The sequence below is a fragment of the Thunnus thynnus genome, chromosome 24, assembly GCF_963924715.1.
Source record: "Thunnus thynnus chromosome 24, fThuThy2.1, whole genome shotgun sequence".
Lineage (NCBI taxonomy): Eukaryota > Metazoa > Chordata > Actinopteri > Scombriformes > Scombridae > Thunnus > Thunnus thynnus.
Window position 1 is genome coordinate 18971658 of NC_089540.1, and position 25643 is coordinate 18997300.

Sequence of the window (25643 nt, forward strand, 5' to 3'; positions counted from 1 at the left end):
GACAAGGAGGATGAGGAGGAGGAGGATGATGCCGGCTCACTGAAAAATCCTTGGGAAGTTTTTTTTTTTTTTCTCAGCGTTAACCTGGTTTCTGGCTGCCGATGGTGGTCTATTTTTGGGGGGGAGAAGAAGGGGCCGCTGCTTTATTTTGGATTCCTGGTGGCCCGGCTGCTCAGCCCGAGGTCTCCGATAACCCAATTTGAGTTGACTTTGCCCGTTCAGGGAGAGCCGTGGCCCGGGGCTACGCACTGTTATAATTCAAGTAATACAATGAAGTCAAACATAACCCGTATCTACCCGCACTGTCGCACGCACGTATGCACACTTGATCACACTCTGCTAATTCATTTCTTTAAAAAGGCTTTGCTGTGCGGTTCAGGATCGATAGAAGAAGAGGAGGAGGAGGAGGAGGAGAGGATGCCGTCTTTATTTACCACCAAAAGATATGAAGATGTATGTAGGGTTCAACCAGTAAATGATGCCTTTTTATTGAATATTAGACAGAGAAACCATTTCTGAGATTATGGAGGTTTGTTCCCGATAAGATGCAGAGAAATATGAGTTTTTAATGTAGTTGTTGTGCTTTTTAAACAGTTAAACAGTCTTTAGTTTTCTTTGACTGTCTCAAGGCTGTTTCAGAGACTTTTCCACCCTAATAACAGTAAATTACCTCCACTTTTGGCATTAATATAGATTCAGGGTTAGGGCGTTAGGGTTAGGGCGTTAGGGTTAGGGTTAGGGCGTCAGGGCGTTAGGGTTAGGATTAGGGCGTCAGGGTGTCAGGGTTAGGGGTTAGGGCGTCAGGGCGTTAGGGTTAGGGCATCAGGGGGTTAGGGTTAGGGCGTTAGGGTTAGGGCATCAGGGCGTTAGGGTTAGGGCGTCAGGGTGTTAGGGTTAGGATTAGGGCGTCAGGGCGTTAGGGTTAGGGCGTTAGGGTTAGGGCATCAGGGCGTTAGGGTTAGGGCATCAGGGGGTTAGGGTTAGGGCGTTAGGGTTAGGGCGTCAGGGCGTTAGGGTTAGGGCGTTAGGGTTAGGGCGTCAGGGCGTTAGGGTTAGGGTTAGGGCGTCAGGGCGTTAGGGTTAGGGCGTCAGGGCGTTAGGGTTAGGGCGTCAGGGGGTTAGGGCGTCAGGGCGTTAGGGTTAGGGTTAGGGCATCAGGGCGTTAGGGTTAGGGCGTCAGGGCGTTAGGGTTAGGGCGTCAGGGGGTTAGGGCGTCAGGGCGTTAGGGTTAGGGTTAGGGCATCAGGGCGTTAGGGTTAGGGCGTCAGGGCGTTAGGGCGTCAGGGCGTTAGGGTTAGGGTGTCAGGGGGTTAGGGTTAGGGTTAGGGCGTCAGGGCGTTAGGGTTAGGGTTAGGGCGTCAGGGCGTTAGGGTTAGGGTGTTAGGGTTAGGGTTAGGGCGTCAGGGCGTTAGGGTTAGGGTTAGGGCATCAGGGCGTTAGGGTTAGGGTTAGGGCGTTAGGGTTAGGGTTAGGGCGTCAGGGCGTTAGGGTTAGGGTTAGGGCGTTAGGGTTAGGGTTATATTAAAAGAGCATCCACCGACTTAGCATGCTACTCCTGTAACTGTTGTCAGACTCATGATGGAAGTTTTTTTTTAAAAAAGGATACCAGAAATATTGTCATTTTCATTCCACACATTCTTCTTCCTTGTCATAACCTGGCACCTACATTACCCACAATGCAACCCGACTGCTAACAGTTAGGTCGGAGATTCAGGTGCGTTTAGCTAGTAGCGGCTAACGTAGCCTCCAGCAGAAACGAGCAGCTACAGAGGTCTCAAGTGACATCACTCGAGGCAGTTTATCAGATTTCAAGCAGCAAAAACAGCTTCAACAGTCCAAGTTAGACAAATAAAGTGAGTATCTTCCAATGTTTTCCAACTGAGGATTATTTAATTATCAATTAATCTGTTGTTTTTCTTTTCTTCATTAATCATTCAGTCGATTAAATGTCAGAAAAATCTGTCTTTCTGTCCAACCAACTGTCCAAAAACCTCAAAGATATTCACTTTACATCATGTAAAACAGACAGAAGCAGCTGTTTTTGTATGAATTAAAGTCACGGCTGACACATGACATATGCTGCGCATTACTCAAGTCAAGTAAATTTTATTTATACAGACCAAAGTAATAAATTTGTCAGACTGTTAACTTACAGCCTGTATCCTTGAAAAAAAACAAACTCCCCATAAAAACCTTTTAACCAGACAAAAAAAGATGAGAAATCTCAGCGAGTTTAATCTAATTTACTTAAAATACAACGTTCAGTAAAAACATGAGCACTAAATAATTATATTATTGTGTAAGAACACACTGTTTGCTGAGTCTGACCCCAATTATTCAGGCAGAGCAGCAATTTACAGAAAACAGGGTGACCTATATTTGAAGAGTGTAAGAGAAGAAGTCACGTTACTGTAACTGAGAGCACAAAATCACATTAATACAGGACAAACAATGAAAACAGCCCTGATATGAAGAAGCTGACAGTATTCAGAGGAAGAGGAGACAGTCCATGTGTCGATGAAGATGGCTGAAAGCTCTGGAACAAACGAGTAAGTGGAGCTTTTAGTTGAGGTAGTTTTTTTGTGAATCTACAGCGTCCAAGGTCAAGGATAAACTCTCAGGCTAATTCAGTCCATCAGTGCAGATACTGAGCTCCGTCTTACATGCAGTTCATCATGTTCATCATGTAACAATTGATTTCCATGCATGTCCCAGTCAATATTGATTAATATCTTGATTAATGGGGCTGACGGCCGCGGGGGGAGTGTGTGTTTGTACGTGTGTATGAGCAGTTTGGGGGGATTTGGGCCTGCAGTGTGCTGGGAACTTAATGCTTTATTGAAGGGCTGAGATGTGCTTGCTCAGAGCAATAAGCCATTGTTTGACTTGGCACGGCTCGGGGCACCCCGGGGTCTGTGCCATGAAAGGCTTTCTGTTAGATGCCCGAGTGCTCATTGTTGGAAAAAATTGTCCCCCAGAAAAATTAGCATAGAAGAATCCAAAATGCATAATGTTCTGCAAATGACAGCTGCTTAGCTGAAACAAAGGAAGCAAAATGGCTTTTGGTTGCGCTGCACTTGTTATGGTAATGAACCCCTCTTGCTTGTCTTCATGGGCAGCGCCATACAAATCATGGATGCTTTTTTTTTTTTTTTTTTTTTGCATTGTTGTCCCTGCATGTTCTTTATCACACAAACCTGAGAGCAGCCCTGTGCTTGAGTTTCTGTGATTCATCTTCTCTCATAAAAAAGCTATTTTAGATGTTTTAGACTCTTATTTGTGACCTTTATGTCGTAAATTCAGGCTTCTTTTAGTTTTACAGGACACCTGTATTACAGATTAGCACAGAAACCCTCAGAAAAACTATTCTGCATCAACATGGCTTTATAACAAATCAATCCGCTCTCTAAATTATAAAATAGTCTCATTATCATTTAAAATGTTTGACGTTCTGTGTCAAATGTAAACTTGACTTCCTGAGAAAGAAGGTCTGTCTCTGAGAAAAAGGGCCCAGCTCTTCTCACCAGGCCCTGCCGCTGGTATTTAGTATGCTAATGTATTCTCTCTCTGCTAATTCAGTGCCGGGCTGAGAAACAAAAAAAAAAAAAAGTGAGCAGTGAAAAGGATCAGGTTTCAGCGGCGCTGTGCGGAGCCTAATGACCAGCAGATTAATCATGGGACACGTGGAGCGGAGCCACTGTCAGGGAAGAAAACTTCTTCTGCACAAACTCTCCTGCATGCTGCCTCTCGCTGGCTGGCAGCGCTAACGTCTTACAGAGCAAAAAAAAAAAATGTCCGAACCCGAGGACGCAGGACTGGATGTTTGTTCAAGTCAGAGCGAGTAGATTACCGGATTCACAGCAGCTAGGCGGAAAAGTGAACTATAGACTCTGTCATTTACAATAAGGGCCTGTTATTTATCAAGTTATTTATGAGGCTTCACGCTGACTTAACAGCGAGAAAAAGGGCTTGAAAAATGTTTTTACCACTGTCAGAGCAACAAAAGGGTGAAATTTGAAATGCATAAAATAGCTGTATGTTTATATGAATGAGTGCAGGCAAATAACAACAACATATTAGCAGAAGATGATGCCAGAATAAACACACACTACAGCATAAAGTGGCTATAATCAAACTTTACTGCTCTGGTTCACTCTCAGTGTCTCATAGCGTCGTTTTTTAGAGATAAAGCTGTAAAAAGCCGCTGTACACTACCTGCTCAGCACCAAAGCAAACAGACACAGTTAGCTGTAGACTAGCTGGTGAACATAGTGGAGCATTTAGCAGCTAAAGAGCCAGATATTTCCCTCAGGAGTTGGTAGAGAGTAAAAACAGAAGCTAAAAGAGAGTGAATATTGGACTCACATTCACCAGGTGGACCAAAAAAAAAACTGTAAGAATGAAGTTTGATTTATTGCTGCAGGTTGTTGCAGGGCAGATTCTGCAGAAACACGACTATATGCGCTTCCTGCATGGAGTCATTTACAAAATTTATTGTCAACTCTGTATCTTAGCTCATAATCTGTAGCTCATAATCATCACACATTCCCAGATAATCTCTCCTCCTACAGGTTGGAGCTCTCCTACCACGTTATATAGATGGACTAGATATATTTGTCACACTCATCACACTTCATGCAGGCCCAAATTAACAAAGGACATAGAGCTTGAAACAGATATTTTGAGTCTAAAAGGCCGAGGATATGTCAAATTTACACGTAGGCTAATGGCTGCTGTAAAACCCTGGAAGAGACACTGAACGTTGGCTAATATTCAAAACACCAGGTATGTAGGATGAAATATCAGATTCAATCCTTCACACAGCATCTCTGGCCTTTTCATGCCTCCACAGACCTTCATTTCATCACCAGAAGTCCCTAAAACCTTCACATCAGGCTCACAGAGGTCAGTCCTCAAGTCTTCTTAGTGACAAACGTCCTCTCTGTGTTTCCTCAGACAGTTAAACAAACTGGAGGTGTGAGGTTTGACAGTCATGGACGTTTACCAGGCAGGGAGGGTTTAATGACAGAGACTACCCAGCTGCATTATGGGAAATGGGGTTTTACCCATACAAGAGAGAAAAAGTCAGGATATCTCAACTTCTCCTGCTTTGGTTTTGGAAGTGAAATATTAAATAATTTGAGTAAGTGAAGAGCAGAAATGATGTGATGGAGGACAGAAACAATCCTCGATTTGTGTTAAAAATGCATTTAAAAGTCTGTGTGAAGCTTCTATTCAGCTTCATCAGTCTGAGTTAGTCATATCAAGTGGATATCTGACACATTTACAGTCTTTTTAGCATCAAATTCCCTCTTTGTGTTTCCTCGGACAGTGTTTAGTAACAAAAAGAGGAACTTTGGCACTAAAAAGACTGTAACGTTGAAGGATATCTACTTGATTTAACTTCATATTAGCTTCAGATAAACTTTTAAATACATTTTAATGGTCAGTATGAAGAGGAGGAAAAACATGTTTCACTGTCTCTTTAATCTCAGTTGAATTTGTGACATCACAACTAGTTTGTAGCCAATCAGGGTCCAGGACTTACACAAATGCCTCCAGTGCAGTAGAAGACATCTTTTGTCTTGAAAAAACATATTAGACACAAATTATTATTCAATCTGTTTCAAATTTTTATGCATCTTAAAAAAAATGTCAACAACAGTAAGTTGCATTAGAGCCGAGTCGTAGAGGCAGATTCCTGCAGTGTTGCACCTCTGATGACATGTTTCGGTCAGGAAAGTTGCCAAAGTGGCTGGTAAAAGACTCACACGTTCACTCAGCAGCCTTCAGCTGTTGGCTGCTGGTGGTGCTCTCTCTCTCTCACCCTGCTCCGGTTTGCCATAAATTGTGACGAGGCGTGGTAAAAGCGTAAGAGTCACCGCGAGCTCCGGCGGTTCGGACGCTCCTGCAACTCGACGTCCCCCCCCCCGACTTCAGATCTGAGGGATATTTTTTTTTGGTGAAAAAACACGGATGGCTCAGTTTCTGCCACGTTCACAATGTGTCTTTATGCCGTTTTTTAAGGCCTGTTGCTCGGCGCTGAAAGAGATGGGCAGCGCTCGCCTCTCGCTCTTTGAAAATTAAGCTGCCGTTGCACGCCCATCGGCCCATTGTCCGCCGAGCAAGGGAAGCCAGGCGCTTGGTATTCCCGGCACAGAGCGGCTCTAAACTTTGGCCTTCGCTGTGTGCATTAGGAACCCGGCCCACTGCCATTCCAATTCTCTCCCTCGCCTTTCCAACTCAATCTCGCACCGTGCCCTCACCGCCCGCTCGCCCCTCCTCCTCCTCCTCCTCCTCATCCTCCACGAAAAAACCCTTCGCCTTTTTTATTTTTTTTTACTGGCCATCACCCCAGAGAGGACATCTTGTTCTAGTTATTCTGAGATATGGGAATGTTCCAGTATCCTGAAACATCTCAACTACTGTACACGTGACCCACAGCGAGATGAAAATCAATCATCAAAGTCAGCGGAGAGGCGTCTCACCTGTTTTCTCATGAAACGCTCCCTTTCATATCAGCAGTGCAGCTGGTTTCTGTCCCCGCTCTCAGGCTTGATTAGAAGGCTGCAGAGGAAAGACTCGCTCCTACAATATGATTGGGAGCGTCACCTCTGATGGTGATTTATTCCCCCCCCCCCCCGACATGACATCTTCTCTTCGTGTGTTTGCACTCGAGCTCTAGAAATTCACCTCAGTGTTTGTGTCTCTTCTGTCTCGCTGCGACTAGAAACTTTCTGTTGTTTTATTCTTTATCTTTAAAATATGAGGTGATATTTAACTTGAGTCCATGAGGCCGTAATGTGAAAAATGATGCTGTGAGTGAAGAATCCACAGTCAGTTCTCACCATCTCTGCAGCTTTTTTACTCTCTTGTAGCTACTAGTTTTGTTTTTTTCTGGCCCATTTCCTGTCTGGTTGAGTCCCAGCTTGTTGTCTGATAAACGCTGAACTGTACCTGCAGACTCATAAAGTTAGAGAGAAGAAGTGGAGAAAGCAGAACATCTGTCAGCTAAACAGCAGGATATTGTTCTCAGAAGAGCAAACCAGAGCTAAAAGCAGAGTGAATATTGGACTCAGATTGATCAGGTGGACACAAACACGACTCCAAATGATTGATAATCATTAAAAAATCAATTAAAGTTGCTTAAACCTTTTAAACTCTGCAGAGCCAAAGTTGGAAAACTGGTGGACTTTGTGTTGAGGAACTTTTATTGTGAAAATCAAGAGTTTAAGAGGTTAAAGGTCAGGGGTCAAGCTCTGGATTCATCATTTTGGGGGAAAACAAGCATCACTTTAATTCTCATCAGACAAAGTAAAGGCCTATAAAACAACGTATAGCTAATATCTGGTCATCTGCTCATATTCTTCCCCATCATAACGAGGTAATAAAATAATAATAATGATATATAATAATAATTAGATTAATGAAACAAGCAGGTATCTGTTATTAATAACTTTCTGGCTGCTAAAACAACATCGTCCATGTTACAAAGTGTTTCTGTTGAGATGTTGTGTGTTTCCACTGAACGGATGAGCACATGAAGACGTCCAGACTTGACGGAGCTCCTCTGAGTGAGTCACGGAGCCTTCAGTCAGTCATGTGGACCTGTCGGCTGCTGCAGACTGACGGGGACGCAGGTCTCCACACGCTGGCACCACGTTTCTCTGAAAAAAAACTAATTTTTGTGGAACACTGATGCAAAATGAGGCGTTTTTTTTTTACTGCAGGAACATAACAATCCTTCACATTCTTCACATTCAGACGCATTTGGTACAAAGTTCTTGTGTTTCCTTCTCTTGGTATTTTACAAACTGAACCATTGGTTTGTTTGCTATTAAAAAGACTTTATGGACGGTTTATACTCTGTTTGGTGGGTGAGAGAAGTTTATATCCAGACTCCAGGTCACTGCAGGAGCACAAAACAGCGTCCAGCATGTTTTACTACTTTATCAGGTTTATTCCAACGCTAGTTTTACAGAAATTAACAGTTTCCCAGAACTGCCAGTCAGCAGGTCAGAGATATAAAGTGCTTCTCGTTAAATGTCTCCTCGTTTGTTTCCCTCATTTGCATCTTTATCTGGCGAGGAAACGAGTTTTCAGCCGTCAGTCTGCAAATAATAATAACAATAATAATAATGGTGTAGAGTTACCGCTGATGTCATCCACCATGACAGAAGAGAAGGTGAAATATCTCTTCATCTTTATCTTAAAATAAACACATTATATTGTGAACAGATCCGTCAAATTATAAAGTTACTGAATGCATATGAGACAACGTTGTTTTAATATATTAATTATTTGAATCTGCGTCCATTAATATTCTATTCGAAAGTTCATTATTTAATGTCTCGTAACTGGCTAGTAGCATAATAATGTCATAATACTGCTACACTTCCTACCTGACTGTTTTAATCATAGAAACTGATATTTAATTAACATGTTTCACTGCTGGAAGGCAGGCTCTAATATTATCCAGGTTGAAATGGGAAAATTTAAAAATATTAACTAGATTTGGACTCAGAAAACATGTAAACCTGGGACTGATAGTACACAATCAGTCTGATCAGCTGCAGCATCCAGTCACTACACATTAACAATGACGGGATGTGTTGGTTTGATTAAAGACTTCAGTGACGGATGGTCTCTTGTGTCCTGGCTCAGGCCTCCTCCAGGCAGCCTCCTCATTATTCCCAACAGTAATAAAGGGATTGAGACATCATTCACGATGGCGGATTGGAACGGTTTTTGGTCACCCGAGGAGCCAGGAGACATGAAAACCAGCACACGTAGTCAGGAGATAACCACATACGTCAAGTTTATCTGAAGCTAATATGAAGCTTCAGTGTCCAAATGAGTCAAATCAAGTAGATATCTTTCAACGTTACAGTCTTTTTAGTGCCAAAGTCCCTCTTTTTGTTACTCAACACTGTCCGAGGAAACACAAAGAGGGAATTTGATGCTAAAAAGACTGTAAATGTGTCAGATATCCACTTGATGTGACTAACTCAGACTGCTGAAGCTGAATAGAAGCTTCACACAGACTTTTAAATGCATTTTTAGCACAAAACAAGGATCTTTTAACAGCCAGTATGAACAGGAGGACTGATTAGAGCAAGAAAAACCTCTTTCACTGTTCATATGGACACCTGACTGTGTGAAAGTCTTATTGTAAAACATACAGGTAACCAGAGATGCTGATTCTCTTGTTGGATCTTGTGAGAAGTCCTGCTGTGGCATCCGTTTGAAGCTTTGACAGGTCAGATTGACGAGTTGCAGAATGCAATAAAAGCAGCGATGACAGCTTCGAAGTTCTTTGGGATGAAAAAAAAGATCTTAAGTTTTGATCATATAACAGTAAAAAAATTAAGCTTGTTGTCAAAGATAACAGCAGGAAATGTGATAGCGTGCTGCTAAACGTCCATGAAAAATGTGCTGAGAAATGCTGCTGAATCATGTTTGTGAATGAGTCTCTGCTGCAGTCCCTCATTCATTCACCCGGGGGGACTCTGCTGTGATGGACAGCCTGTGAGTGATGGACAGAGCCCAAGGCGGAGACACTGCCGCTCTGTTCAGGCCCCCCACGGGGGGTGGCCGGGGCCCCCAGAGCCCCGCAACAAATCTCCCAATTGTATTCCCCAACGCTCACCAGAAACATGCCACATGATCCTTATCAGGCTGCCTTTAAAGTAAATATACACCCCGAACATATATTATCATAAATTATCGCTGCGTATTACCATGATGGTGATTGCAGCTAAACGCTTTATCCATCAAAACGCTCGCTGGGTGTTTATGTGTGTGTGTGTGTGTGGAAAAAAAAAGAGGAAAAAGAACATTCATGGTCCGAGTTAAAGAGCCGTCGTCCTTGCCAATATTTGTTCAAGTTGCCTCCAATGAGATCTCGGGGTCCGGGGCGAGATTTGTATGAACACAAGCTGTGAGTGATGTCATTCATTGAGCGGCGTTTCACATTCAGTAATGAATTGGAACAGAATGGAGTAAGCTCCCTTTAATAGCTGCCTTCTTGAATCGTTGCCATCTCTCCTGGAGAATAGTGTGTGTGTGTGTGTGTGTGTGTGTGTGTGTGTGTGTGTGTGTGTGTGTGTGTGTGTGGCACTTTTCTTTATTTTCACACATGTTAACACGTGCTATTACCAGGTCAGTCAGTAATCAAAAATGCCCTCGAAACAAGAGAGGTTAAATTAGTTCACTGGATGTTGGCTCGGCCTGTTTTTTGGCGGATGATTCTGACCGATTCGTTATGCGAGTACATCGATGGAGAGCAGCTTGGTTGCGGTTTTTGCTTTGTCACTGTGTGGGAACCTCAAAACAAACACGCCAGCATGCATATGTAGCCTATGCTCTAAACCAGACTCCATACTGTAACCAGTAATCATAAAACTGTCATGTCTTCATTTGTGCAGACTGCAGCATTTCATCAGCGGTGGAAGAAGAACTCAGATCCTTTACTGCAGGAAAAGTACCAACAATGTAAAAATACACCAGTTGTTGTAGTTATGTATATACTTTATATACAGTCAGTGGTTCCCAACCTAGGGGTCGGGCCCCTCCAAAGGGTCAGCAGATAAATCTGAGGGGTTGTGAGATGATTAATGGGAGAGGAAAGAAGAAAAAACAAAGTTCTGATACACAAATCTGTTTTCAGTTTTTGGACTTTTTCTCTAATCTTTGATTTTTGGATCATTTGAACATTCATTAAAATGAAACCATGTGAGAAGTTTAGAGGGTAAAATCACTGTTTGGTGGAGCTGTTAACAACTCATAGCTTTATGTGAGACGTCCGGGGGGAAGCTAGCGTCAGAGAGGCTAAATTTTGCCCGACATGTCGGACACTCGGTTGCACGGTTGCATGAGTTCTGATGAGGTCAGCAGGGGTTTAAGAGGCTGAGTAAGATCTTGAACGCTGCCACATCAGCAAGGTTACACTAAAAGCATTCCTCTTGAAATATGTGACATTCAGCTGCTGCAGGGAACAAATCTCCTTCACATCTACACCTCTTGTAAAAGGATGATAATGTGATTTTTTTTTTTGGTAAAATTCAGTCAACCAGCAGCCTTCTGCTTTCTTTTTTTTTCTTGTGTGTGTGTGTGTGTGTTTGAACATCATGACTCTTGTGATTCCTGGAAAAACAACTGGGCTCATTAATCTTTCAGCTCTTGTTCTTACAGTTCAGAGCTCTGAGGCGAGCTTAAACGTCCACCTCACTGTCCCACAGCTATTCAGCAAATAATCTTCTAAGTGTGTGGCTATAAGCAAAATAATTCAACACCAAATCCATGCTAAGACGATAATGGCGTTTTGTACCGCTGCACAAATTCAATCTAAGCCTCTTAATTATATGTGTTGTACAATCTTTTGGCGAGCGCCTTCTTAACTGATGAAGTCACTCATACCAGGAGATTAGCCGACTGGGAGGCCTTGACCTTAAAAATAGCGGGGCCAGCTCGTTGCTGACCCATGATGTGAGGTAGGCGAGGTGGGCTGAGACGCACGTGGACTGCCAGTCATTGTGTTGCTAATGAACAGAAAGAAAACCAACACACCCCCCCACCCCCCCACCCCCCTGAATCCAAACCAGGTGTCAGGGCAGAAAAACAAAGCAGAGGCTGCAACACTGAAAGCTACTTCTTCACCGGCTGGTTTCAGGAAGTGAGCAAACCGGGTGATTAAAAATGTAGAAAGTACACTCTGTGCACGAAAGCAGCAGCAGAGTTATGTTTCATTAGTTTGACAGGTTAACATGGGGGAGACCTGACGAGAAACAAGCGGCGGTTTGACACCGAGCGCAGCGGTGGGTGGGCGAAAAGATTCACCTCGGTTTGAGTTTGGAGGTCGCCGAGTGCATTTAGATGGACGTTAGTCTGTTATGGTTGAGTTCTTGGAGAATCCTGGATGTTTTGTAGATCCAGTGTCAAAGTTCAGCGCCGATGCAAGAAGAAGTAATGAGTCCTTTATGTAATGACGATGGAAGTCTGGTGATGTTTTTGTTGCCTTAGTTTTTATCTATACTGGATTTACCATGTGTGGACGTTGTGGGAAAAGTGTCGTTGCTGAATGTCATCTGGGGTTTTGGAGAATCGTCCAATTTGGGGCTGAAACATCATATCCTGGTTTCAGAAACCTGGATGAGCTTCCTCGGTTTGCTCTTTGAAAGAGCAGAAAATATGATGATCTGGACGGTAAAATGAAAGAAGTCTGACAGTAGTTGATGCGGAGAGTACATTTTTATTATCACTGCTGTTTCCCACATCTGCTCATCAGATGATGAGGACAAATTAAGCCAATAAGCCTGAGGTTCAACAGCATTTTATCAAATCCGTTTATATTATCTGACTCCTCTTGAATCCTTTATCAGATCTACTTGTGTGACTGAAGTTAAAGTTGTAAAGAAAAACAAACTGTGGGGTAGAACAACCAAAGTTTCGGACAAACACTTTGAACCACAAATATCAACATCATGGTGGCGCTAAAGGAAAAGTGAGAAGATCAATAAAGTAATTAGACTTAATCCTCTGAGCACCGTGAATATTTGTACCAAATTTTATGGCGATCCATCCAGTAGCTGTTGAGATATTTCAGTCTGGACCGACAGAAGCGATGACATCCATAGAGCCAGAAAATTAAAATTCAAAGATGTCAGCAGCACAAAAGCTTTAAGAGTCTAATTAATGTTCAAATATTGCAGTTACACAGATTAAAATGTACCTGACACACTGAGATAACAGCTAAAACCAACTGATCTGGCCTCAAGAGAAACAAAAAGAGATTCCAGGCGTTTCACCGACTCTGGTGCCGACATGGCGTCTTGCGTCCGACCCCACCCAGCCGTAGCGCCGAGCTAGTTAGCGCCGATCAGGACTTGGTTGCCTTCAACCGTCAGGTGCTGGAGCCAAATTCCATCAGTCCTCCAGTCCCGAGCCGGCGATCCGCAAAACCTCAGGGGCGACAACAACAGCTCAGTGTGCGCCGACCCCCGCCTCCCCTTCCTGCACCGCCAATTCATCAGGCCGGGCATGACACAAGAATTGCAGCCCCCTTAATGTCAAGGCAATCAGAGACTCAATCAGAGCTGCACAGCACAGTGGGAACCACACTCCCAACACATGTGCACAGGAGTACCCTGAGGGCCCCAAATCTGCAGAACTAATGAGAGAGAATATACGTGCCCCACAAGTATGTGCCCTAGAGAGACTCGGCAGCAGCACAGGGACCCAGCACCCTTAGAGAGAAAAGGGGAAAAAAAAAAAAAAAAGTAAATCAGCCAAAACGGCACTCCTGTAACAAAGCTTTAACCCTTTATTCAGAGAGCTTAGCCCTGAAACAAGACCAAACCTGCCTGGACACAAAAACCTCTCTGAATCTCCCGGAGGAGGAAAAACAACAGCAATATCTGCCGAGGCCACACGGTCGAAGCTCCGAGGGAACGTTGTAGGTGCCTCACTCGAATGAGAGCTCTCTTAAATAATATTGATGTACGCCTGGAGAGACACATGGCCTGATTTAGATAATGGATGTGCTTTTTTTAAAGTTTTTCCTTTAAATTACTGTCAATTATTCAAAAGAAACATTTCAAGTGAGAACAATGCCTAATTGGGAGTTACCAAGAAAAGCAAACTGTCCCCCATTGTGCCTTTTGCAACTCGCTCTGTCCTACTTTCCTCGAGCTCCAACAATGAAGATGTTTTAAAAGAAGAGAGACAGAATGAATGGTGGTAATATTAAAAGGTATGAAAACCTGAAAAGATGTTTATTTGCAGGAAGTTGTTTACAAAGTTGGTGGTCACGGTTAAATAACATCCCAGTGTACGGTATGTTTTCTTAACCAAGTCATCAGCCCGATTCTTGATGCTCTAATGCTTTTGGTATGCCTCTCCCTGACCTAGAAACAGGGATAAGCATCAGGCTTAATCAGGCAACAAAAATGGCAGCTTGCTCACTGTACACTTATGAATGAGGCTCTCATTATTCGAGGTGCTGATCATTGGAGGGGGCGACATTTCCACAAAAAAAAAAAAAAAAACGGTTCCTTCTTAACCATTTAGATTAGAACAATCTCATGAATAGTCATAAGGCTGGCACGTCATTCTCATGAACCCTCGGCGGTATGAATATTCTAATGAGGCCGGGCCCGGTTTTTTTTTTTTTTCTTTCCACAGCAAGCTTCTTCTTCTCCTCATGAATATTCATGACGGGAGGACGCTCGTCAACGGCGGCGGCGGGCGCGCTGGCTGTGCAGGTCAGTCGGGCGCAGTGATCCAGCAGCAGCTCCGGCTTAACCAACCATCTGGAGCGTTTAGGGTAGCACAATGTGCCACACCCCCGTCAGCTCCCCGGCCCCCCCCCCCCAGAAATAGTACAAGATGAATTACATCATTTGCCGAGCGACGTTTTTAAACTCCCCGAAAAGGACGGCGTCGCTCGATTTCTCCTCAATGGAAAATCTGAGCTTCAAAAGGAGGAAGATCAGCTGATCGGAGCGGCACTTCCTGTGTTTTATCTCTTTATTCTTTACCTAAAGATTTAGCTTCCTAAACTGTGTTTCTGGGCCTCAGTTTGGCTCCTGAACTTCCTTCTTTCAGGCCCTCTTCATGTCACGAGCAGCACTGGAATGAAATATGTCTCCTCTTTTAGAAAAACAGAAGCTTTTGGATCTTTAATGACTGATTATTTCTATTTCTGCCAAAATTTCTGCCAAATTCTGGGTCTTATTTCCTAAAAACATCGGATTCTACAATAAATATTCAACATTTTTACATTTCTGTGTTTGTGCGCAGATTAAACAAAGGCGATCCGACGTGTTGATGTGTGAGCTTTAGAAGTGTTAGTAGACGGATGTTTTCTGGGTTAACCACATCCTGACTCCAGCTCTGTACTTTACAAACAGACGATGAGATTGACATCCATCTTTTCATCTCTCTCTCTCTCTCTCTCTCTGAAAAACAGCCAGCAATCTTGTTTCCCAGCATATTAAATTATCTCCGTGATGAGATCTGAGATGCATCCCGACGTTAAACCAGGGGCTGAAAAACCAGGAATAAAGATTCAAGTGTTTCCTGGGAAAATTTACACTCTTTCCCAGAAAAAATAGCTGCAGGAAGTTGGGATTTTTGAGCATGTGTGTGCTTGTGTGTCTGTATGTTGTGTACTTCCACAATATAACTGGATCAACTTTTTCAGCTGCAGGCATTTCTTACATTTCATAATGAAAATGTTTCTGTATCTTACGGTTCAGCTGAGAAAATAGAATAAGTGAGATTAAAACACAAAAACTATACAGACGAGCAGACTGTTACTGCAACTGAACGTCCACAAATAATCCTCCTCGAACCACCAGAACAAAAAACAGATGGATGCATACGGCAGATTTTCCTTCCCTGCCTCTGCAGCAGCAGTAAAAAAACCTTCAGGTCAACACTGTAAAGCTGCACATTCACTCCAAGAAACAACGTTTTTCTTGCACGGATGTATAAATATCACCTGACCTGATGAAGATCTGATCGTTTCATTGATGCCTTGCACCTACAGTGTGTGATGTGCATATAATTACTCTCCTTCAGCTCTGTAAAACTCCCATAAAACCACTTGCATGTATTAAAACTGGTAAAACAAACTTTGGGAAGGAATAGGAAAGAAAAGCATCAGAAAATCAAGGAAAAAAAACATATTTAAGGTTGAATCATCTGTTTTTTTGTGTTTAAAATCATATTTTTCTGGAAAGTAATCACTTTAAAAATCACCAGAAAACCTTCCACCTTACTGGAAACGTTAAGGCTAACTTTATTGTTGATGATAAATCCTGTTACAACACTTTTATTCAGGGTCAACTGAGGAGCTCCGACAATGCAGGCTTGACTAACCAGGGAGGAGTTGTTGTTGTGACTCGGAGACCACGGCTTCTTTTTTTTTTTGCTATTTTTGGAGGTGAGAAGTTCAGACTGTGACTCACTTATCGTCTCCGATCTGCTTCCTAAAGCATCACACACACACACTAAGATCCACAAGTGTGTTTTTTTTGGAGGGGGGGGCGGGGGGGGCGGGGACGCAGTTGCAGTGGAGAGCCGGCGTCTCAAAGACCTGAGACACTGAGGGTGAAGTGGAATGCCTGAAGCGTGAGTCAGGAGGCATCTGAACAACAACAAGCCGAGGAACAAACCACAAGCCAGACTCTGCTGCTCCACCCGTCACTTCTGGCAGGCGGCCGAGCATCTCTGGAGGGCTGTGAGTGAACACCTGAAAGCTGGTCGAAGCAACCGTGTGGTGAACTTCTCCCTTATTAAAAGGCGGATCATGTTATTTGCTCACATTTCTCTGTTTTGAACACTTGTTATTGTATTTTACTTGCTTTTATATTCGATTATAGTGACATTTTATTACATTAAATTTTATTTCTACTTTTGGTTTTATGTTCCGAGCTGCAGGAATATCATATTAACATTCTTTAAAAGCAGACTGAAAACATTCCTTTCCTCTTGTTGTGGTTGTCTGTTTCATTTTAGTTGCTTGTTAGGACGCCTTGTATGTCCTGTAGGTGTAATTAATTAATTTCCCATGCTTTCTGCGAATCACGTTGTACCTTCCCCTCCTTTGGAATGAAAATTTCAACCTCCTGTTTGTCTTTGTCCACAAAACAACACAGAAACACACCATAGGTAGGTTTAATATGGTCTCAACGTTACACACCTGTCGACCTACAGGTGTCGGTACACTTCAGCCAAAGCGGTGTCTGACCTCGTCCTTTCCAACCACCTTTCAGACACTGAAATTAAGTCCAAGTGCCTGAAAACTTTATGCAGCGATTGGAGGGTTTGAACTTCTCTCTGACGCTCTTTTTACATACTTCACACAACCACGCTTGTAATTTAAGTACGACACTGAATGAATGCCTTTGAGGAGAGACTGTCCAAGAGTGTGCGCAGTTACCGTTACCGCCAACTGGAAAATCTATAAACATTTTTCCCTTATAAATGTGTCCTGACAACACTTTATATGAACTAGCTCATTTCAAGCATGTCAGTCTTTAATGGTGATGGAACTGTGACAGATGACGTGACGCCACGTTGCCCTGTTTCACCCCCCCCCGGTCTGTATAAGCTCTGGTATTTAGCAGCCATCATGGATGTATCAGAAGAGTTGGATAACGGACCGAAAATGGCGCCTATTCACTTTACATCTTGATGACATCATGGACTTTTTAATCACGTTTCATGGCTCGAGGAAAGTTTTGCAAATATAAAACCTCCATGGATCAAATATTCATAATAGAAAGAGTCATAATTGACCTTGTTATAATGGTGGTCTATGGGGACAATGTTTTTTCGCCGCATTACCATGAGTGACCACTGGGAAAACTCTTATAACGCGTACATGACTGCGATGCTAAATGCTAACAAGATCAGCTAAACTACTCCTGAACCAGACCAGACTCTGGTGGAGCTTCCTCTGATGCCGCCCAGTATGACCAGCATTATCCCATAAAAAAAAAAGCTCTTAGCTGCTCTTTTCGGCAGAGTTCAGGAAGTTAACCAGACAAACATCTGCCAAACCAACCGGTTAGTCTCCATACGTGAAGTCTTTTCTGTTGTTAAACCCCCCAAAAAAAGCTGTTTGAACACCTTTCTCATAACATATAAATCTCATTTTTGTGTTGTTTGTCTAAGTTTGTTTTCTAACGAGGAGAAGAAGACGCCGCCGCCCTCTAAAACAGACTCGGACAAGCCACAGAGAGGTGAGATTTATGCTTTCTTGGGAGTGTTTTCAGACTCTATTTTGTACTTTTACAAGAAGACTAAGTAATAAGTTTGACAAATGTACGTCTGGTTAACTGCCCCACCTTCGCTAAAGAGCAGCTGCTTCCTTAAACTTTTCAAGACAGTCCAATAAAGGCAATAAAAACTTTGCATGGAAGCTATTAAAAGAGTTTTCCTGCTCTGCAAACCCAAAAATTAGAGGCATCGTCCCAAAACTGGTGAATCAGGTCTGGCAATGTGATGTCCAGTCTGGGACCTTTGATGCATGTCACCCTCCCATTTCTTCTTCTCTCTACTGTATTCTCCCTAATAAAGTAGCGTCTCTGCTGTCAGTTGTTAGATGCTAGATAGTATTTTACTGCTGTCTTTATATTCTGGCTGCAAACCAATTTAGACAATAAAGATACTTTGAACTTTGAACTCAAAAAAACGATCATTCCTTCGAGTTATGAGCGTTCATTAACTTCTTAAAAAGCAGAAGAATCGGTGCGTAAAACTGTCTTTCACCCTCATTTGTTCAGATTTCAAGCCATCAATCATCTTTTTTTTTTACGACAGCGGTGTGTCTTGTTTTTTTTTTTTTTTGCCCCCAGAGCACATCCTGCACGGAAGACTCTTAGGTGAGGCTGGTGAAAACGTGTCGGCTTCCAGGCTCTCGCTTCAGTTTTTACAGCGTGTCGAAGAGAAACCGCAGCGGACTGATAAAGTGTGGCTGTTGATGCTTCGGGTGAAAGAAAACCTGGAGATGCATCGTGCATATTTTGATAAGTGCAGTGGAACATTCCAGTCATTCTCCACCATAAACTCATGAGAACGCCCCTCAGAGCGAGATCCGTCTTCTTCTTCTTCTTCTTCTTCTTCTCCTCCTCTCCCCCCGCAGCGGTTATCACAGCGTCTCTCTCAGATCTGTTGCCGGGGCTCCTGTCGTGTTTTCTCTCTCTCTCTCTCTCTCTCTCTCTCTCTCTCTCTCTGGATGTTCATGTTGTTTAAAAGAAAGAAAAAAAAAAGTTTCCACTTGTCTGACATGTTAAAAAAGGCACTCAGATGTGTTTCTGTTTCTGTTTTAGTGACTGAACAGGGTGTTTTTTCACAGCGCTGAAGTACAGAAACATGCAAGATCACCCACGTTACAAGCAGCCAGCAGTGGGAAAAGTACCCAAATACTTGAGTGGAACTAAAGCAGCACTGCAGTGGAAAAAGACTTTATTACAAGCCAAAGTTTTTTGGGGGGGATTTTTTAAGCTTTCGGATCAGTTTATAAAGGAAAAATGAGGAAAGATAATCAAGAAAGGAATTGAAAATGTAGCAAAAAGAAAAAGTAGAAGAGAAAAAGTAGAAAAATATCCCAATATGGTAAAAATCTACCGTATATTTAAATGCAGCACTTATTTATCGTCTTGGATTTTATCCCAGAGCACCTCTTCACTGACACCTCTCATCACGTTCCAAATGTGCTCGTTTGAACTGATTTCAAACAAGATACCGTTGGACGTTATTTATCATCTTAACGAGGATATCGTTAACTTTATTTGTCTCGCAGGAGTCGCGGTGATGCTGGAATATGTCGATGTTTAGTCTTGTTGTCTTTATTTCAGTACGTCTGGTCAAATTTCCTCTTTAATACTTCAATTCAAAGTGCAGACACTTGACTGTTCACACGTTTATTCCACTTTTAACCAATATTTATCCATTTAAATGTACTAAACTACAGTCGTTTACACACAAGTTAAACTAAATATACTAAAGGTCAGCTGCACAGATTCCTTCTGTGGGTTTTATATTACATTTTAAGCAAATCATAATTTGTATTTTTTCTTTAAGTTTGCTGTTCAACTCTACAATCTTTTCATGCTTCCGTCTGTCGTAAATTGTAACTGTATGCATGAAGGAAGAAATCCAAAATGTGCAGCATGATGCAACACAAGTGGTTGAAAAAAAGCAGCAATAAATCAAGTTTTCCTTCACTGTTCACACTGTCTGCCTGAAAAAACATTTTTCTATAATGATGTAGCTCTATATTGATCAGACATGTTGATACACCAACCTGAGACCTGCAGCAGGCCTGAAAGACCCAGTAACTCAGTACATTTACTCAAGTACTTTACTTATGTACAGTTTTGAGGTACTTGTACTTTACTTGAGTATTTCCATGTGATGCTACTTTCTACATTTCAGAGGGAAATATTGTACTTTCTACTCCACTACATTTATTTGACAGCTTTAGTTACTTTTCAGATGAAGATTTGACACAATGGATAATATAACAAGCTTTTAAAATACAACACATTGTTAAAGATGAAACCAGTGGTTTCCAACCTTTTTGGCTTTTGACGTCTCACAAAAAGCAGTGTGTAGTCGGGGTCACATTTCACATGTCTATGAGTTGTTAACAGCTCCACCAAATAGTGATTTTTCCCTCTAAACTTCTCACATGCTTTCATTTCAATAAATGTTCAAATGATCCAATATTTCAGCAAAAATCAAAGATTAGAGAAAAAGTCCAAAAACTGAAAACAGATTTGTGTATCAGAACTTTGTTTTTTCTTCTTTCCTCTCCCATTAATCATCTCACCACCCCTCAGATTTATCTGCTGACCCTTTGGAGGGGCCCCGACCCCTAGGTTGGGAACCACTGGACTAAACTAGCTAACTGTATATAAAGTAGTGTAAACTAGCTCCACCTCCAGCAGCTACAACAGTAACATGCTGCTCTAACACTGATGCTTCACTATTAATAATCTAATGATGTCATATATAATAATATATCAGTCAGAGGGACCAAACCACTACTTTTACTGCAATACTTTAACTACATCAAGCTCATAATACTTATGTACTTTTACTGCAATACTTTAACTACATCAAGCTCATAATACTTATGTACTTTTACTGCAATACTTTAACTACATCAAGCTCATAATACTTATGTGCTTTTACTTGTAATGGAGTAGTTTTACATCGCTGTATTGGTACTTTTACTGCAGTAAAGGATTTGAGTATAACCTGGTAGATTTCTATTTTCCACCTCTGCATCAACCACCATCAAGGTCAAGTCAAAGGTCAAACAAATGTCACTGTGTCGTGTGGTTAAAGAGAAATAACACCCACAAAGAGGAAAAGGTAAAACCAATTTGTGCTCCCAGTAATGTATTGAAAGTTCACACTCATGTCAGTTCAGGCTCTACACTGATCTGTTTGCCCTTCAACAGGCCCTCAGCTCTTGTTGAACACTTTATAATGTCATGTGTTATCTCTATTACGTCTGTTAGCCTATGGCATGTTCCACCAGCTGCTAACGTAACTATGGATGTAAACACCTGGAGTCAACACACACACACGAGCTGAGTTTCCTTCTAAAGACGTTTTCTGACACCTGAGGCAGAGTTAGAGTGCGTTATGGAGGTAAATGAGGGATAATAACTGCCTTTAAACCTTTAGTTGAAGAACTAGAAGCACCTTTTACAGAGAGAAACCTTCACATTTTAATGGTAGTGAAGGATGAACCTCCAGGAATGTTTGTGTTTTTTTCCCATGAGTGCATGCAGCTTTTAGGATATGAAGTGTTACCTCTGTTTTTTCCATATCTTGAATTGTACTCGGACGTACGAAAATGACTTTTTGATATCATCTACCTGTGCGCAGCCTTGAAATCCCACAGTTTCCTCTGAGAGCGCATTAACTTTCCCCCAGATTCTTCCTCGGATGGAAAATACCAATGATATTCCCAATAATCCGTGGGAACGTCGACCTGAAGCGGATGGATAGGCCTCATCTATTCAACACGCGGGCTGCAGGCAGGTCACTCGACTTGACAGTAATGTGACTGTTTTGTCTCAGCCGAACGTTTTCCATAAGAACACTCAGGCACCCGAAACCGTTTGTTCCACTGACCTACAAAACAGCTCTGACTTTACATTAAAATACTTAAACCAGATGGTTGAATCATTGTGTTTTATTGCTTCTTAAGCACCTTTTAATGAGACTGAGTGCTTTGTTTCATCTGTCAGAAATGAGCGTCTGAGTCCATTAAATGATGCTTGAGCAGCTTTAATCAGAAATAAAAGACAGAAAAGTGCAATTTTGTGTCATTCTTGTGTGAAATTTATGCCCAAAATTACTTATTTTGTGTTTTTTTTACATCATAATATCAGTTGGGACCCATCCAAGTATCATACACGAGTCATAACCATAGCATAAATGTGTAATTTTCAGAAAAACATGTATTTATTGAGAGGAACGGCTTCCTGATACCGCCTACAAATCTATATTGTTTAAAAAAAGCATTGCTGTGTGGGAGGAGGCACTCTGATTGGCTGGAGAGATGTCACATGACAAGAGAGGCGTAAACACAGACGTAGGATCCATATTTTATCCGGAAATGAATTAAAATGAAGTGTCACAAAACGATCAAATTATCGTACATTATCAGACTTTTGGTATTATCGATCATACATCGTACACAGGGGAAAACTTATCGTACAAATACGATAATTATCATACATTTGGCAACGCTGAGCTACAATATGAGCCTAGTTTACATTATTCATTTTTAATTGACATTGTGATGTGCTGTTGTGTGTAGCTTTGTATTTGTATTGTTGTGCTGTTGTATGTTTTGATTATAATGGACTACGGATGCAAATTAGCTTCAAGCTAACTCCGGTGCAGTGCATCATTTATGCTTAATACTGCACACTGTCCTGTTCAATAAATCAATCTGTTGATATGATGTCAGTATTGTTATTATTATTTGGTGCAAGACTTTAGCTGCAACATGAGGTTTTTATACAACTGTCTCTTTTTCCAACAAAGCTAAAGATGCAGCAGCTGAAGTTTAACTCTATGTGAAAGATCTGCGTGAATTTATTTATTTATTTGTGATCCCACAACCAAAGTTATACATGTTGGTGCAACTGAGCAGCTTCATTTTTATATGAATTAAGACATTTCTGTTGTTGCAATGATTGTTTTTATGTTATATTTGTTGAATGTATTCATCCAGTAGTCAGTGACTTCAGCTCACCTGATGTTTCTGCATATGTGTTTTTACTTTCTAACTCTGTCTGCAGACTTCGTGCGATCAGGATGTGATTTGAAGAGGGGAATTACAGTCCGGAGACACCGCAGCTCCTGTTTCCCTGCGGGCGACAGGTACTGTACCTTGTCACATACTGTAAATGTATGATTGACGACTCATAACCTCTCCCAGTCCCTGAAACAAATTAGATCTGCTACTCATTCTCCATAAATCAGCAGAAAAAGCACATTCAGTCCCGCTCGTGTGTCGGTCGAAGCTCACCGCGCTGTCAAAACACATAACTGTTTTGGCCTGCCAGACTTCCCGACAGCGTGTTCACTTGAGGTGAGCGTGTGTCGTGCGGTGTGGGCCCCCGGGGGCTCCGTTCATTAACATTCCTGTGTTTTTTCTCTTTTTTTTGCGGTGAACCTGCAAACGCTGAGCAACATGATAAAACAGCTCTCGTGTGTGTGTGTGTCACCTGACATCGCCACAAAGTCCGCTCTATAATTCACTGGATCTCAACTTAAAGTCCTCCGCAGGCCGCCGGCTGCTGCGTCTCTGGCTGTAACTGCTTGATGCTTACTGAGAAGAAACAACACCAAATATCTGATACTGTTAAAGCTACAATTCAGGACTTTTACATATAAATGAACATCTGTTACATTCATGCAAAATGAGTTCACACAATGATGATTAAACCAATAACTGCCAGATGAATCTCTCTGTATTTCACATTATACAGAATTTATAATCTGGCGGTATAATGAATGTGTAGAGACCTCTGCCAGCCGAGCAGCTAGCTTCCTGTTAGCTCTCTGCTAAATGTGAATGAGGATAAAATAGTTTAATCAGACTAGACTTTCCAAATGTTATCAGACTGAATGGATCAACTTCTGATAGTGAAACCAGTCATTTCGCGGGGTTGTGTGACCGTTTTTACAGCCGCAAAAACGAAATGGTTAGTATTAGCTAATCGTTTTTGCTATTAACTATCAGATCTATCAAATGGACCTTACTTGATTGAAAGCTTGAAAAATCCACCAACTAACAAACTAGGTTAGACCACCTGAGACTGTGTTTTTATTGAACTATACCTCCTGGAATATGGCGCTAATCGCTTGAACATCTTCCATTCACTTACATGAAACGGTTAGCATTAGCATTGCTATGCTACACTTTTGAGCTACTTATCCACTCAGTGATTAATACAGATTTGGATGGTGTACCCAAGTCTGCTAGTTAGCTTAACACAGTAACTTTCAAACTATATCAGACTAATTTGAATTCTCATTCCAGCTAAAAGCAAAGAAAAGTGCACTGCATTGATTTCTCATGAGGGAGATGAGAGTAAGTGTTGTGAAGTCAGCTTGGCCAGATAGCCACGTCAATCATCTTTCTTTTAAATATGATTGGGCAGGTATTTATTACGTAATAAATACCCTAGTTTAGCCCCGCCTAAATACAACCCAGTAACAAGGGAAGGGAGAGAAACTTTCTAAAGAATTACATAGACTATGTCAAAGACTATGTTCTAATAGTTTTTAGGTGTTTTACTATATGCACATTAGATCCCAAATTACATAATTAATAGCCAATCATGGATTTGCCTTTCCAGCGGATGCTTTAAATGAGCCCGTAGAGACCAAACGCTGTTAGGAAAGTCAACATTTTTGAACACGTAGCTCGTACTAACCATAGACTGTATAAAATATGGACGTAGTTACAGTGACATCACCCGTTGGTTTCTGAAGAGCGGTTTTGAAGCTCAAAGCGAGTCGCTCCGGCCGTCACCATCTTCAATCAAAAATGGGCAAAGAGGCGGGCCGAATGGCTGAAACAAGCCACCTAGCGGCTGGCGGACCTGTCACTCAAAGCAGCCATGTCCTTCATTATGCAGAACTTTACGGCTTAATAAAATTTTAACGGGTGAGTTATGAAAAAATTCACCCCCTGTACAGTTGTCATGAAAGAGGAAATTAGCTACAGAGACCAGAACCGTTGTTTGTACCAGGCTGTAAACATGTTTATTTCTGCTGTAAAGTTGGACATTTTAACATGGGGGTCTATGGGGATTGACTCGCTTTTGGAGCCTCAAGTGGCCATTCAAGGAACTGCAGTTTTTGGCTTCATCTTACAGCCCCAGAGGTTGACGCTTGGCCGCAACAATAGCGACGGAGTAGACATATGACGTAAGCATGTTGACAGTGTTTTTGTAGTTACTCTCACTGCCAGAAGGGGGAGACACAAGTTCCACACTGCACGATTAAAGCGCATTTTTTAAAGCTGCTATCAGTTTGTTTTATCACTATACAACAACCACCTCAAACTGCAGTTCTTCAACTTGATTTTATGTGCACCAGTAATGCATGCTGGACTCGTCATTGAGACAGAAGAAGCACCAAAGTACAGTAGCCTGGATGTGCCAACTCTAGAAGCAAATGTGACAAAAATTGGCTCGCTGTGTTTCCTAATCACATTACACATTTGTGCAGTTTATTGCGCAAAAACTACTTGATGTGGCCATAAACTCTCTGCCTGTAAGTAATGATTATTTCCTGTTAAATCACTTTCTCAATGAATTCATCATTTGGTCTGTAAAATGTCGGCTAACAAATTGTCTAACAAAACAACTAAATCCGAAATGTAATCAGTTTACAACGATATAAAACAAAGAAAAGCAGCAAATCATCACATCTGAGAAGCTGGAAGTAAAGAATAATTGACATTTTTGCTTAAAAAATATACTTCTTACTTTTTAAAATTAATTATTTAAAACCAGTTAAAGTTTTACCCTCAATTTCAAGCAACTTTTCCAGCAAGATGAGATAAAATGTAAATAAAAAAACACTTA

The 25643-nt window shown here is 41.8% G+C and overlaps 2 long non-coding RNA genes across 2 annotated transcripts in view; both read left to right on the forward strand.

Moving 5' to 3' along the window:
• Nucleotides 1–23560, forward strand: part of LOC137177117 (uncharacterized) — a 121485-nt gene extending 97925 nt beyond the window's left edge. Inside the window, exon 5 of the long non-coding RNA XR_010925970.1 lies at nt 22842–23560. This is a non-coding gene — a long non-coding RNA (uncharacterized lncRNA). The remainder of the gene's footprint in view (nt 1–22841) is intronic.
• LOC137177119 (uncharacterized) lies at nt 12477–19867 on the forward strand. The gene is made up of 3 exons (XR_010925972.1): nt 12477–17574; nt 17683–17750; nt 18366–19867. It is a non-coding gene; the product is annotated as an uncharacterized lncRNA (long non-coding RNA).
• Nucleotides 23561–25643: the final 2083 nt, after the last annotated feature.